This window comes from Lithobates pipiens, unplaced genomic scaffold (genome assembly GCF_037356315.1).
Source record: "Lithobates pipiens isolate NorthernLeopardFrog02 unplaced genomic scaffold, aLitPip1_a1.2 Scaffold_30, whole genome shotgun sequence".
Lineage (NCBI taxonomy): Eukaryota > Metazoa > Chordata > Amphibia > Anura > Ranidae > Lithobates > Lithobates pipiens.
The window spans coordinates 82,716,409-82,731,289 of NW_027507791.1; the positions used below are offsets into that span (position 1 = coordinate 82,716,409).

General features: G+C 44.0%; 1 long non-coding RNA gene across 1 annotated transcript in view; it reads left to right on the top strand.

The window, feature by feature from the left end:
- Positions 1 to 777: 777 nt before the first annotated feature.
- LOC143943030 (uncharacterized) overlaps positions 778 to 14,881 on the top strand; it is a 200,283-nt gene continuing 186,179 nt past the window's right edge. Inside the window, exon 1 of the long non-coding RNA XR_013264872.1 lies at positions 778 to 881. This is a non-coding gene — a long non-coding RNA (uncharacterized LOC143943030). The remainder of the gene's footprint in view (positions 882 to 14,881) is intronic.

A 14,881-nucleotide genomic window follows, 5' to 3' on the forward strand; every position in this document is an offset into this window, starting at 1 on the left:
AAGAGGAAGTAAACTCATCAGGGTTTACTTCCTCTTTAAGTGGAGTGGATATTTCACTGAGTGAGTGATTGGTATTCGGGAGAAAGAGTGAACACCAACCAGGGTTGCCATGTTTTATTGAAATTTGAGCTACTTTCTCTCTTCATGGCCACAATTTCTTCCATTTTATAAATATAGTGTACTCTGTTTAACCAATCCTTGACCCCTGGGACTTTTGTAGATTTCCAGTAAATGGGTATGAGAGTTTTGGCAGCAGTAAGTAGGTGTCGTGTGAGTGATTTTTTTTATATCTGCTTAGAGTAGTGGGGACTATGTTAATCAGACAAGCTGCTGCATTCAGTTCTAGTTTGGTATCCGTGACATGTTTTATCCAGGTCCTAATTTCAACCCAGTAGGCAAGGATGGGTGGGCACTCCCACCAGATGTGAAAAAATTATCTGATGTGAGACTTACATCGCCAGCATATGTCTGAGGCTGAGCGGAACCATCTCCCGGCCTTTTGTGGTATTACATACCATTGAGTAAGGATTTTGTAGGATATTTCCTGGTATCTAGAGCTTAAAGAGCATTTGTGTGTCATGATACACGCCTTTTCCCAATGCTTCTCAGAAATCTTAATTTTGAGATCATGTTCCCATTTCTTCTTATGTTTATAATTATCTGCATGTGGCGTTTTGTTCAGCCAGGTGTATGCAAGAGAAGTGGTATTTGTTACCTGTGATCTCTTGAGGCATAAAGACTCTAAGTGCGTCAGTGGGAGGCGGTATTGAGATTCCCAGTCCCTCAGTTGTGTATAAAACCAAAAGCCAGGAAATGATTCACCCACCTCGGAGCGGAGCATTTCAAATGACTTAACGTTCGGGCCATTCAAGCAGTGGGAGGTGAGAAGGTCATGTGGTATATTATGTTGCATACCTGGCGTAAAATCAGGATTGTTGGTGATAGGTGTCAGGGGCCCCGGTATGGAGGCAATTTTATATGGGCCTGCTACTTTGTGCCAAATATGGATCGTGTTTGCAATTAGTGGGTGGTTTATTCGTTTGTTTTTCTTGGAGTGAAGGGACCATGGGTAGAAGAGGGTTTGGTGTAGAGATAGGTTGGCTTCTAATTGAACCCAGTCTTTATTTGGGCCATGGCAGTGCCAGTCTATCAATCTGGTGATATGCAAAGCCTGGTGGTATTTTTTGAAATCGGGTAACCCTACACCCCCTTTGTTTTTAGGTAATGTTAGGTGACGGAAATTAATTCTTGTTTTTTTGTCGGCCCAGAGGAAGTTTCTTTGTACTGTGAGGAGTTTTGTGAAAAAGGTTCCTGGGATTCTAATAGGTAGGGCATTAAACAGATAGAGGAGTCTGGGGAGTGTTGTCATCTTCAGCATTGAAAGTCTACCAAACCACGAGAACATCTTTGGGGTCCACCTACGGAGATCGATCGTTATTGTGACTAGCAGAGGTTTGTAATTAGTGTTATATAATGAGTCAAGGCTATTTGTTAGGTATATCCCTAGATATTTAAGTGTATTCTGTTCCCATTTATAAGGGTAGTTATCCTTTAACAACGTTAGCTGTTCGTGGGGCAGGGTGAGGTTAAGTGCTTCAGATTTCGATTGGTTGACTTTAAAGTTAGAGATGTATCCGAAGGTTTTAAAAATTTTTGGGAGATTTGGTATGGAAATATCGGGGTTAGATACGAAGAACATGAGATCATCCGTGTATGCAGCTATTTTGTATTCTCTGTTGCTTACTGTAAATCCTTTTATGTCATTGTTTAAGTTAATTGTCCTTATTAGGGGTTCCAGTGCTATAATAAAGAATAGGGGAGAGAGGGGACATCCTTGGCGTGTACCGTTGTAAATCCTTAGGGGTTCCGAGAGAGTATTATTTACTTTGATTTTTGCTTGGGGGTTATAATAGAGGGCTGAGATCCACGCTAACATGTGTTTATTTAAACCAATGTGGGCACACGTGGACATCATGTAATCCTAGGAGACTCTATCAAAAGCCTTTTCGGCGTCAGTGGAGAGTAATATTCCTTGGATTTTGGAGGGTTGGGCAAAGTGAGTTAGTTTTAGGGCTTTTGTAATGTTATTGCGGGCTTCCCTACCTGGCATAAACCCTACTTGTTCAGGTCCAATAATCTTTGTTAGGAGGGGTTTTAGTCTGTTAGCTAGGATTTTGGCAAGGAGTTTGATGTCAATGTTTAGGAGTGAGATAGGCCTAAAGTTTGCACAGTCTGTATGGTCTTTGTCGGGTTTGGGGATTACGGCTATATGTGCCATGAGGAAGGAGTTAGAATTGTTTTTGTTCTTTGCGAGATAATTGCTTTCATATACAAATGAGTGCGTGGGCAGTATGGATTGTAAAACTCTCCAGCCCTTAAGTACACGCACCACTCCCCAAAGGAAAAGTGGCAACTTGTTCTTCCAACAGTGACAGGTCCTGTTTAGCTCTAAAACTGCTATACATTCAAAGTGCTGCCAGAAGGGGCAGGCTGAAAGAAATCATAATAAGGACCATCCTGGGCAGAATGGGGAGTGTGGTTAACTGACGTGCTTGCCAAGATGCTATGCCAAGTTGCATATTAGGGGGCAGTAAAACACAACGGCAGATGTGTTCACTCAAATGAAAACTGACTGGGTGGATGTCTAGTCGCTAAGGCCCAGGTACTAAGCTAATTTATTTATATAATATATTATGGTATAGCCTGTGTTGGAGTTCACTTCAGTAGCCAAGGCTATTTGGTTCTCAGCAGACAAGTTGAAGGCAAACTTGGCCAGTAATACGCCTCTGTGGTGTTTGGACCAGTGAGGCAGTACAACCACTATGAATGCAGCAGGCAGTTCCTCCTACTATTCTGTGGGGTTAGTAAAGTCCTATGGCTTAACCCACTGATGGCATATAGCTCTTCTCTTCTAAGTTGATTGGAATATGATTTAAGATGTAATCAGTGATGTCCAGATCAGGGACTAATCCCTTAGGCTAGTCACCTAGGCCCAGAACAAAGAGTTGGTGACAGGGCCTGAGAAGAGCTAGAGAAAAGATTGGCAGATCCATGATTGTCTTTAATAGCCTAAGCTCAAGTCTGCTCCTCTCGAGGAGCAGCAAAGCTCCTTTTCACTCATATGTGCCCAGTAGGTGTTATATTGCAGAAATTTTATGCAAATTTGGGCAGGAGACTCAGGATCAGTGGAGCCTGTGCAGAACTTGTCTTTGTGTTGTGACCTGTCTGCAACAAAACCTTGGGACAACAACGGAAGATTCCAGGTGTGCTGGCGAGTTGCACTTTGTGCAGTAAGGAAATCAATAGAATTTCTTTCAACTCCTCTAATTCCCACTATGGTTCCTTAGAGCAATCAAGGCTTTAAGCAAATGTTACCAAATCTTGTTCAACGTGCCCATTGTTGTCAGTTGGAAAGCAGATTCAGGCAAGATGTGTAACAAAGGATCAATCACGTCATATGGAGTCAGTGAGAACAATCACTCAAAACTATCGGATAAAACCGCTACAGTTCTCTAGATCTAGCTGATGGGTACACATTTTGCTACACCCAGGCTTCTGAGAATTTCACTGCAGGCTCGTTCAGCAACCATTGACCTTTCCACATTTTACAGAACATTGCCCTTCCATTAGTGACCGTCTTGCAGAAGCAAGGGCTTCAGGTTCCTTATGTAGACAGATGCGGGTGGCTCAACATCCTCCAGGTCCTGGCAAACCCTGATTCAGAGGGAAGGCCAATTAATCTCATAATGACATTTTAGACATTCAGGAGAATACTGTGGAGTTGCCCACACGAAGGGTGACAGTATTAGGACTTATGTGGAGGCAAATCCTAGCCTGTTTGTATCCCATGGTCTCAAATGGTCAAGAAGATTAAGAACATCATAAACTGGCCTTCTAAGGTAATTAGAGATTTTGCTTCCTATTCCAGGGAAGATTACCCCACATATGAGACTAGTCCCATCGATGGTGGCTAAGGATAGTTACTCTTATCAACTTTTATAAACTTCCAGACGTAACAATCATTAAAGTCTATTCACCTCGGTGACCTAGCTCAAGTCAATGACATAGGCTAGTGGAGGACAAAGTGTCTAACAGCAGGGGTGCAGTGATTCCCAAGTGGAGAAGTCATTTGGGCAACACAGCCTAGGAGGCCTCAGGTATGCTCCAAACAGACGGCTATAGGTAATCTCCTATTGTCATGATTGTCTCATCTCATAGCTCTGTGTTCTAGTGTCTCAGAACTTCCTGTCAGATACGGTAAAATACGAAGCCTTGGATGTCAAGGGTGGTCAATAGGAAGAATGTTCCCCTTTAAAAGGGTGCTCAGAATGCCACCCTTAGAGACAGCAAAAAATATATTGTGTCATGCTGCTGGATTTGTGAAGTGATGCTGAACCTTGAAGCACCATCAAAGAGGTAGTTCATCAGCCACCGCTCAAGGAACCCCTAGCAACCTCTGGAGGAACTCCAGGGGTCCACGGAACCCTGGTTGAGAATGGCTGCCCTATACCAACAAGTGTTTCAATGAATCTCAACCTGGCAGTAAACTCAATTGTCAGGAGTGGAAGTCATTCCTGCAAGAGGAGCTTTCCAGAAGTAGAAGCAGTGGATCTATTAACATCCAGCTGGGCCAGCAGGTTAGCCTGTGTAGCCAGCAGACTCGTGATCTCTAAGCTCCTCATCAGGATCATAATGAATGGTTGGGCAGGTTGAAAAAAGACACAAGTCCGTATAGTTCAACCAGGATCCGTAGTCATACAGCCGGGATAAAGGCAATGATCTGGTGTCCTTACAGGCCATGGTGTCCTCAAAGTACCGTCTTTGGCCCAAGTTCCTCCTATTTTAGTCTTCCTGAGATCTCAGACCTTGCACAGCGGAGCCAAGTGTATCCAAATTCAGCCACATTACATCTTGCAACTGGGAGACCAAGTTAGAAAGGCTCATTGCGGGATCTTGCCTTTATTATGTGAAACCTTGTGGAAGCCGGGGGAACCTGCGGAAAACTCCAGGTATATTAGAACATGGAAAATCTTGCAGAATTTCAGGATGAATCCTCTGCTCCCGACTGCAACTAGGGTCATTTTTCTGAACAAGACTACCTCAATAGGTTCAGTGACACCAAAGTAGTATTTCTTAAGGATATCACGGCAGAGATCCAAGTGTCAAGCAGTAAACTACCTTATTGCTACCATAATCAAACAAAATGGCTCTAGTTTCTTCTTCACCAGACGAAGGTCTGCATCTTTGCTTCTGGGTCAAGACATCACCCTTCCAGCATGCCCAAACTAAAATGTCAAGCATCACCACAAGCTGGAGTAATGGACTCTATGTGGAAGAAATACATGGAAGTGGTCCTTCTCTAGAAGGTCAGACAGTGGCCTCTTCAGGCCTGGCAGTATCAGAAGAAGACTTGCACTGTCCGCTAAGACAATAGCATTATCTCGGGTCAGAGTAGCCTAAGGGGCTTGTAGAAGGAAGATAAAGTTATCAATCTAGTGCAGAGCTAACTTTATTAGATGTGCTCATGGGAAAAATTCAGAGGTCCAGAATTTTATGATACCAACCAGGTTCATATACTACAAACCATTTTTTTGCCTATTGCAAAGTCAATCAGGCAACATTGGAAGCAGGGTAATCGACTTCAGTTCTAATCTAATGATATGTTGATTCAAACGCTTCAGCATGGCCCTCCCTTATAGGTTTTGTGGGTGTGCTACATCCCATTCGTGTATGCTGTCATGCTTTGTGTCAGGAAAAGGGAAAATTTTATACTTACCTGACGGTAATTTTCCTTTCCCGATGCAAAGCCTGACAGCATAACGGTCCCGCCTTTGTGCCTTTCAAATTTGAGTACAGTTACGAGAATACCACCTAGGGGGAGGTGACTTATTTAAATATAGTATAACCAGTCCTGATCAGGCGAGAGGCGGAGCCTATCCCATTCCTGTATGCTGTCATGCTTTGCATCAGAAAAGAAAAATTACCCTCAGGCAAATATAACATTTTCAGTTTTGAAGCCTCACAGGTGTGCAGGCTCTTGTGAAAAATATCCCGCTGACTCGGAGCAGCAGCCGCAGTTTTTTTTTATAACACTTTGCTACCAGATGACCCCCTGAACAAAACGTGCATTAGTGGCAATAGTGACACGATGTGCTCCATTTGCATTGCGATTCGTGAAAAACTCAAAACACACCCCTTTCCGATATGCCAGAAACCGCAGCCTGATTCCCCACCGTTGCTCTACTTCGACTCATTTTTTGCGGCAAAATCAAGTCTAACCACAATCCTGCATCTTCCATTCCCCAACACAGGGATGGGTGGACGGCTAACTTCTGACGAAAGGATTTATCGTAGTGAAACCATCTAAACCCCTCAAAAGTCTTATAAGCCTCGAGGATATGAGCGACATGTTGAAAAAGGCCTCCACATAACTCTGGACGCTTCTCAGCCAACACACCTACAAAAATGCAAAACCTTGCAGCTAATTAAAAAATGAACGGGGGAGTGGCCTATTCCGCCTGTCCTCATCCGACCTGTCATCAGGTCTACCCCCACTCCTAAAGGAAACATCCTTTGCTGCTGGCAGCAAGGGCAGAACCTCTACAAATTTCCCCTTCTCAATTTTTTCTGTCAAAGTAGCTGGTAGGTGAACGCCTAGGGGAGAAACTTCACACGGTAACCCTTATTTTAAGCAAACTTCAGGTACTTGCCTCTGAGCCGCCACCTCTGTCAGTAAACTATTAGCCGACACTGCAGGAGGAGTGACAGCCACCTGAGCAGGCACATTATCAGCATTGACATGGTTAACTTTAGACATTGACTGCACTAGTCAGTGAACCTACCAAATCAGATAATATATTCACATGTCTGTACTCACCAGAATTCTGCTGTGCTCTAGGACTGGGCGCAACACTCTGCAGGAAAGCTGGTGCATCCTCCTGCTGTCCCCAGCCTGCCACCGCTTCTTGTGCAGATGGGGCCGTTATGGTGATGATCCTCCATAATCAGGTAGCCTAGCAACTGCTGTAGTCATGGGCGACACCAGACATGCCTCTTCTCTTCCTCTACGCACCGCCCTCCAAGTTGGGCATACTCACGCTGCCTCCTGACTCTCGCGGCTCTGCTTCAACGTCCTGGCTTCTTCCCAGCGGCTTGCTCCTCTTCACATGTCGGCGCTGGCTCCTCTGTGCACCCGAGGCTGGAACCCCCACTGTCTCCTGTGCTGGTAAGACTGCATCAGGAGCACCGCTGGCTGCAAAACTATTGGGCTCCTCTGCAGTCCCTGGGCCGGCACCCAGCTCCAAGCAGCTCCTCAGCCAAGCCTCTCCACCACTGCTCTCTGCATTCTGAATAAGCTGTCTCAACAGCGACTCCATCTTGAGGCCCACTGCTCGGTGCTGCTCAGCTGCTTGCTGGAAGCTCCAAAAAGGACCATTTCCTGTTCTGGCCCCCTTTTAACAGCTTCCTGCCTGTTCCAGCACCTTCCAGGTGTTCCTATTGGCCATTCCTAACTCACCTGTGAAAACTGCACTCTTCTTAAAGGGGCAGCATACCCACCAACCCCTTACCCTATACCTGTAAATTAAATGTGGGGAAAAAAGGGGGGCAGCTGCAGACCCATGAAGGATGGCTCAAAAGGTTGTGCCCTCCTTTTTTATTCTGGAAGTTTTCCAGTCAAGCTTTATGAGGCATGTAAATGTCCTACACTATAAGCAAGGGCATTGTTTAACCACTTCAGCCCCAGAAGAATTTACCCCTTTCCTGACCAGAGCACTTTTTGCGATTCGGCACAGCGTCGCTTTAACTGACAATTGCGCGGTTGTGCGATGTGGCTTCCAAACAAAATTTACACCCTTTTTTTTCCCACAAATAGAGCTTTTCTTTGGTGGTATTTGATCACCCCTGCAGTTTTTACGTTTTTATTTTTTGCACTATAAACAAAAAAAGAGCGACAATTTTGAAGAAAAAAAAGTGCAATCTTTTTTACATTTTGCTATAATAAATATCCCCCAAAAATATATAAAAAAACATTTTTTCCTCAGTTTAGGCTAATACGTATATTTTTGTTAAAAAAAAAAAAAATCGCAATAAGCGTTTATTGATTGGTTTGCGCAAAAGTTATAGCGTTTACAAAATAGGGGATCGTTTTATGGCATTTTTATTAATATTTTTTTTTACTCATAATAGCAGCGATCAGCAATTTTTATCATGATTGCGACATTATGGCGAATCAGACATTTTTGACACATTTTTGGGACCATTGTCATTTATACAGCAATCAGCGCTATACAAATACACCAATTCCTGTGTAAATGACACTGACAGTGAAGGGGTTAAGTGTGCCCTGGGGAGTGTTTCTAACTGTGGGGGCGTGGCTACGTGTGACACGTCACTGATCTCTGCTCCCGATCACAGGGAGCAGAGATCAGTGACACTGTCACTAGGCAGAATGGGGAGATGCTTGTTTACATTAGCATCTCCCCGTTCTTCCTCTCTGTGAGGTGATCGCGGGTATCCCCATGGCGTTAGAGTCCGCAGGACCCGTGAACCGCCTCACGGAGCTTGCAGCATGCATGCTGGCCACCTCTTAAAGGGCAATCTACAGGTACATTAGTTTGCCTGTACGAGCCCTTCTGCCAACTTATATCAGCATGAGGTGGTCGGCAAGCGGTTAACCACTTGACTTCTGGAAGATTTACTCCCCTTCATGACCAGGCCAATTTTTTTTGCTATATGGCACTGCGTTACTTTAACTGACAATTGCATGGTCGCTGTACCCAAATAAATTTTTTCCCACAAATAGAGCTTTCTTTTGGTGGTATTTGATCATCACTGCTCTTTTTTTTTTTACGCTATAAACAAAAAAAGTCTGACAATTTTGAAAAAATTATATATTTTTTTATTTTCTGCCATAAAACATTTATGTAATTATTATTTATTTAAACTTTTTATACTAGTAATGGTGGCATTTAATGATTTATAGCAGGACTGTGATATTGCGGTGGACAACCAGAAAATAACTGACACTTTTGACACTTTGCGGAAACCAGTGACACTAATGCAGTGATCAGTACTAAAAATATACACTGTCAGTTATGACTCCAGCCATTTGATGCTTTGACAGTTCCGTTGCGAGCTCAAGCAACTGTGAGAGTTATCATTCATGGCATGCCTTGAACATAACTGTTTGGAAAATTGTTAAATTAATTGGTTTGGTTTCCCTTTTAAAGGTGGTTCGCACTGGTCCAACATGCGCTCTGACTTTGAGAGCACAAGACTTCGGTCCGACTTTGAAAAAGGTTCCTGCACTACTTTGGTCTGATTTGGGCATGATTTCAGCCCATTGATTTGAATGTAAGTTGCATCCAAGTCAGATCATCATCTTAATTGATCCAACTTATGGGGGGCACAGTGGTGTAGTGGTTAGCACTCTTGCCTAGCAGCAAAAAGTCACTGGTTCAAATCCCAACCATGGCACTACCTGCCTTGAGTTTGTATGTTCTGCATGGGTTTACTCCCACACTCTAAAGATATGCTGGCAGGTTAATTGGCTTCTGTCCAAAAATTGGCCCTAGTATATGAATGGTGACCTTGGATTGTGGGCTCCTTGAAGGTAGGGACCAATGCAACTGTGCAGCGTACAGGGATAGGGATTGTAGACACTCAGGTTGAACCAGATGGACTGGTGTCTTTATTCAACCTCACTAACTATGTGACTTGTGGCATGCCACATGTGCACTGAGGACCTTGAAGGGCAAACCCACGCCAAAATTTAAAAGAAAGAACAGCGTGGGAACCCCCCCGGCCAAGACCATACCAGACTCCACCCATTCACCCAAAAAAAAATTGAAGTGTTACAAAACACAAGAGACCGAGAGATGGTTTTTGACAAGTCCTTTATTAAAAATGAAGATTGTCCCCCATTGTAGCTCCATCGGTGGACAGAGGAAGACCAGACCGAAGGAAGAAGACATCAGCAGAGGGAGAAGACCAGAGGAAGAAGACACGTTGGAGCTACAATGGGGGACATTCTTCATTTTTAATAAAGGACTGGTCAAAAACTATCTCTTGGTATGGTCTTAGGGGCCCACAATATTAAAAAAATTAATAAATTGGGAATGGGGTTCCCCTTCAAGATCTATACCAGACTCAAAAGGCCTGGTGTGAATCTGGGGGGATACCCAATGCCATTTTTGTACTTTTTGATAAATTTGGCATGAGATTTGCTCTATACCCGAAGCATAGGAATTGGTTTGATTGGTCAAAGGACAAAGTCGCAATATCAAAGTCTGATCCCATTAATTGCAGTCGCATGAAAGTCGGACATGAAGTCACAGGGCAAAGTCGGATCGGAAGTTGTGCAAATTCAGTGTCAGATCAGTGTGAACATGAGGAACTGGAGCTGTATAGCTTTATTTTTCAATCTAATCTAATGACCCACCAAACAGCCACCAAGTTTCTTAATTTTCAATATAATGTTGGCATCCATGCTACCCCTGTTGCTACTGAAATGGGATGTCTTTTAAAAATCTCTTGACTTGGCCTATCATTTGACAAAACAAATACCTAACTTTACAAGCACTTACTGCTTACTGACATGAGTGCCAACCTTTGTTTACAACTTTATGAGGTAAAATTATCCCCATCCATCTATCTAACTTTACTGTTGTTAAAAAGTGGCCTCTTGGTCACAGTTATGTGCTTTCCCGTGGAAAACGGCCAACACTCGCCATGGCAACCACCAGATCACATGAGGCAGCCTCACACACCAGAGCCCTATACAATGAAACGCAAAGTGCCTCCATTGTTCCGGAGAGGCTCTGTGAATCAATTAGAACAGGTCATGGGAAGCACAAAAAATAGAAAGAAGCGGAAAGCTTGCTCAGTGCTGAAGGGACACAAACAACCCTCATTAGCACGCTTCTACGTACCAGCTATATGCTCTTGCTGAAATAAAACTCTGATTATATTACAGCTCAGCTGTATTGTTTTACACTCAGTAAACATTTTCACTTTTTTTTGTCCGTGAATGCGGCTTTAACACCTGTTTTGTTTGCTCTGATTACTGTAGCTCTTTTGTCTGATGGCATGGTGCCAGTGGGTAAAGGGTTAATGCAGCCGGAGCATTTTTATTTTGCAAGGTCTACAAAAGCACATTCCATTGCAGATAGAACTGACTGATCTGAAAGCACAGAAATGTTTTCTAGTGGAGTAAGCTGAGCAAGGTCGCAGGAATAGAGCCAGTGTTTTTTTTTTCTTCTCTCGTTTGATAAAATACTGAGCGTTTACAACACAAACTCTGGAATTCTGACATCACAGTTTTGACAAAACATCTATGACTGCACATTAACATTTAAGTATGACTCCAGCCAAAGAGATATGCAGGTAATATGTTTTACATAACAAAGTATTTTAAAACTAAAGTTTAGTATAAACAGTATATATTTTTTGGGAGAGGGGGATACAGCACCATGTACTTTAGGTATATATGTAATATCCCATTGCCTGCAGGAGGCTGCTTCTGGTAAAAATCTTCCTTGTAGTGTCTCTGGTTACCCCCACTGACCAGCTGTTTTCCAGCATTCTGAATGTTAACATTAGCCACTGCTACTGAGAAAAGTTGCACTGCTAGCTCACTACATTCTACACTCTCTGCCATTCACGGAACCTGTATTACTCTACTCCTGCAGTGCATTGTTCTCTATGAATTGGCAGAAGAGATCCTGTCATTAAACTGGTTCTTCTCCATTAACCACTTTCAGACCGGACCATTTTGCTGGTAAATGACCAGAGGTCTTTTTACACTTTGGCACTGCGCTGCTTTAACTGGTAATTGCGCGGTCATGCAATGTTGTACCCAAACAAAATTTGCGTCCTTTTCTTCCCACAAATAGAGCTTTCTTTTGATGGTATTTGATTGCCTCTGCGATTTTTATTTTTTGCGATATAAACGTAAAAAGACCGCAAATTTTGAAAAAAAATGATATTTTCTACTTTTTGTTATTAGAAAAATCCAATAAACTCAATTTTAGTCATACATTTAGGACAAAATGTATTCAGCCACATGTCTTTGGTAAAAAAAAAGTCAATAATTGTATATTTATTGGTTTGCGCAAAAGTTGTCACATCTACAAACTAAGGTACGTTTTCTGGAATTTACGCAGCTTTTAGTTTACGACTGCCTATCTCATTTCTTGAGGTGCTAAAATGACAGGGCAGTACAAAACCCCCCCAAATGACCCCATTTTGGAAAGTAGACCCCCTAAGGAAATTGATAAGAGGCATGTTGAGCCCATTGAATATTTTATTTTTTTGCCTCAAGCGATTGAATAATGACAAAAAAAAAATTTTTTTTTTTTTTTTACACAAAGTTGTCACTAAATGATATATTGCTCACACATGCTATGGGCGTATGTGAAATGACACCCCAAAATAAATTCTGCTGCTTCTCCTGAGTACGGGGATACCACATATGTGGGACTTTTTGGGAGCCTAGCCGCGTACAGGGCCCCGAAAACCAAGCACCGCCTTCAGGCTTTCTAAGGGCGTAAATTTTTGATTTCACGCCTCACTACCTATTACAGTTTTGAAGGCCATAAAATGCCAAGATGGCACAAAACCCCCACAAATGACCCCATTTTAGAAAGTAGACACCCCAAGCTATTTGCTGAGAGGCATGTTGAGTCCATGGAATATTTTATATTTTGCCACAAGTTGCGGGAAAATTACAAACTTTTTTTTTTTTTTTTTTTTTTCACAAAGTTGTCACTAAATGATATATTGCTCATGCATGCCATGGGCATATGTGAAATGACACCCCAAAATAAATTCTGCTGCTTCTCCTGAGTACGGGGATACCACATATGTGGGACTTTTTGGGAGCCTAGCCGCGTACGGGGCCCCGAAAACCAAGCACCGCCTTCAGGCTTTCTAAGGGCGTAATTTTTTGAGTTCACTTCTCACTACCTATTACAGTTTTGAAGGCCATAAAATGCCAAGATGGCACAAAACCCCCACAAATGACCCCATTTTAGAAAGTAGACACCCCAAGCTATTTGCTGAGAGGCATGTTGAGTCCATGGAATATTTTATATTTTGCCACAAGTTGCGGGAAAATTACAAACTTTTTTTTTTTTTCACAAAGTTGTCACTAAATGATATATTGCTCACGCATGCCATGGGCATATGTGAAATGACACCCCAAAATAAATTCTGCTGCTTCTCCTGAGTACGGGGATACCACATATGTGGGACTTTTTGGGAGCCTAGCCGCGTACGGGGCCCCAAAAACCAAGCACCGCCTTCAGGCTTTCTAAGGGCGTTACAGTTTTGAAGGCCATAAAATGCCAAGATGGCACAAACCCCCCCCCCCAAATGACCCCATTTTAGAAAGTAGACACCCCTAAATTTAGGGGTACACTAGTGAGACTAGGTAATAAATGGCGGGTGCCCTGAAACTATAAAAAAATAACTAACCAACCAGCGTCACCTGTAACAGTTATATGGTGATCACTGGTGAAAGGGTTAACTAGGGGGCAATCAGGGGGCTTTATGCGGTAGTATATGGGGGTCCCTGGCGCTATAAAAAGCTGCGGCGAACCTAAATACCTACCTGCCTAACTAGCGTCACCTGTGACACTAATACAGCGATCAGAAAAACGATCGCTTATTAGGCTGGGTTCACACTGGAGCGATGCGGGAACGCCACGAATGCGCGGCGGGTTCCCGCATCGCATGCCTCCCGGCGGCAGTTCACACTGCCCTATGCGAACTGCTGGGAGTGTCAGTGAAATGTTAATGACACCCCCAGATCAGTTCGCATATCGCAGTGCGATCTGCAAACTTGGATCGCATGGTGTGAACACCCATGCGATCCGATTCTGCTGCGGACCAAAAAAAGGGTCCCGTGCGAGTTTGCGGCGGGTGCGGCGGGTGCGACACGAATTCAGCCATACTATCTGTATAGCTGAACTCGAATCGCACAGAGATCGGATGTGATTTGCACTGCAGTGCGGTGCGAATCACATCCGTTCTCATAAACCGCTGCAATGTGAACCCAGCCTTAGTGACACTGGCGACGGGGGGTGATCACGGGGTTAAACCTTTATTGGGGGGGTTAGGGGGGTACCTTAGAACTAAAGGGGGCTAACCCTAACTGCCCTAACAGTTATTAGTCACAAATGACACCTGCCGGGTGATCAGGGGGTTAAACCTTTATTAGGTAATAAATGGCGGGTGCCCTGAAACTATAAAAAAATAACTAACCAACCAGCGTCACCTGTAACAGTTATATGGTGATCACTGGTGAAAGGGTTAACTAGGGGGCAATCAGGGGGCTTTATGCGGTAGTATATGGGGGTCCCTAGCGCTATAAAAAGCTGCGGCGAACCTAAATACCTACCTGCCTAACTAGCGTCACCTGTGACACTAATACGGCGATCAGAAAAATGATCGCTTATTAGGCTGGGTTCACACTGGAGCGATGCGGAAACGCCGCGAATCCGCGGCGGGTTCCCGCATCGCATGCCTCCCGGCGGCAGTTCACACTGCCCTATGCGAACTGCTGGGAGTGTCAGTGAAATGTTACTGACACCCCCAGATCAGTTCGCATATCGCAGTGCGATCTGCAAACTCGGATCGCATGGTGTGAACACCCATGCGATCCGATTCTGCTGCGGGCCAAAAAAAGGGTCCCGTGCGAATTTGCGGCGGGTGCGGCGGGTGTGGCGGGTGCGGCGGGTGCGGCGAATGGCTGAACTCGAATCGCACAGAGATCGGATGTGATTTGCACTGCAGTGCGGTGCGAATCACATTCGTTCTCATAAACCGCTGCAATGTGAACCCAGCCTTAGTGACACTGGCGACGGGGGGTGATCACGGG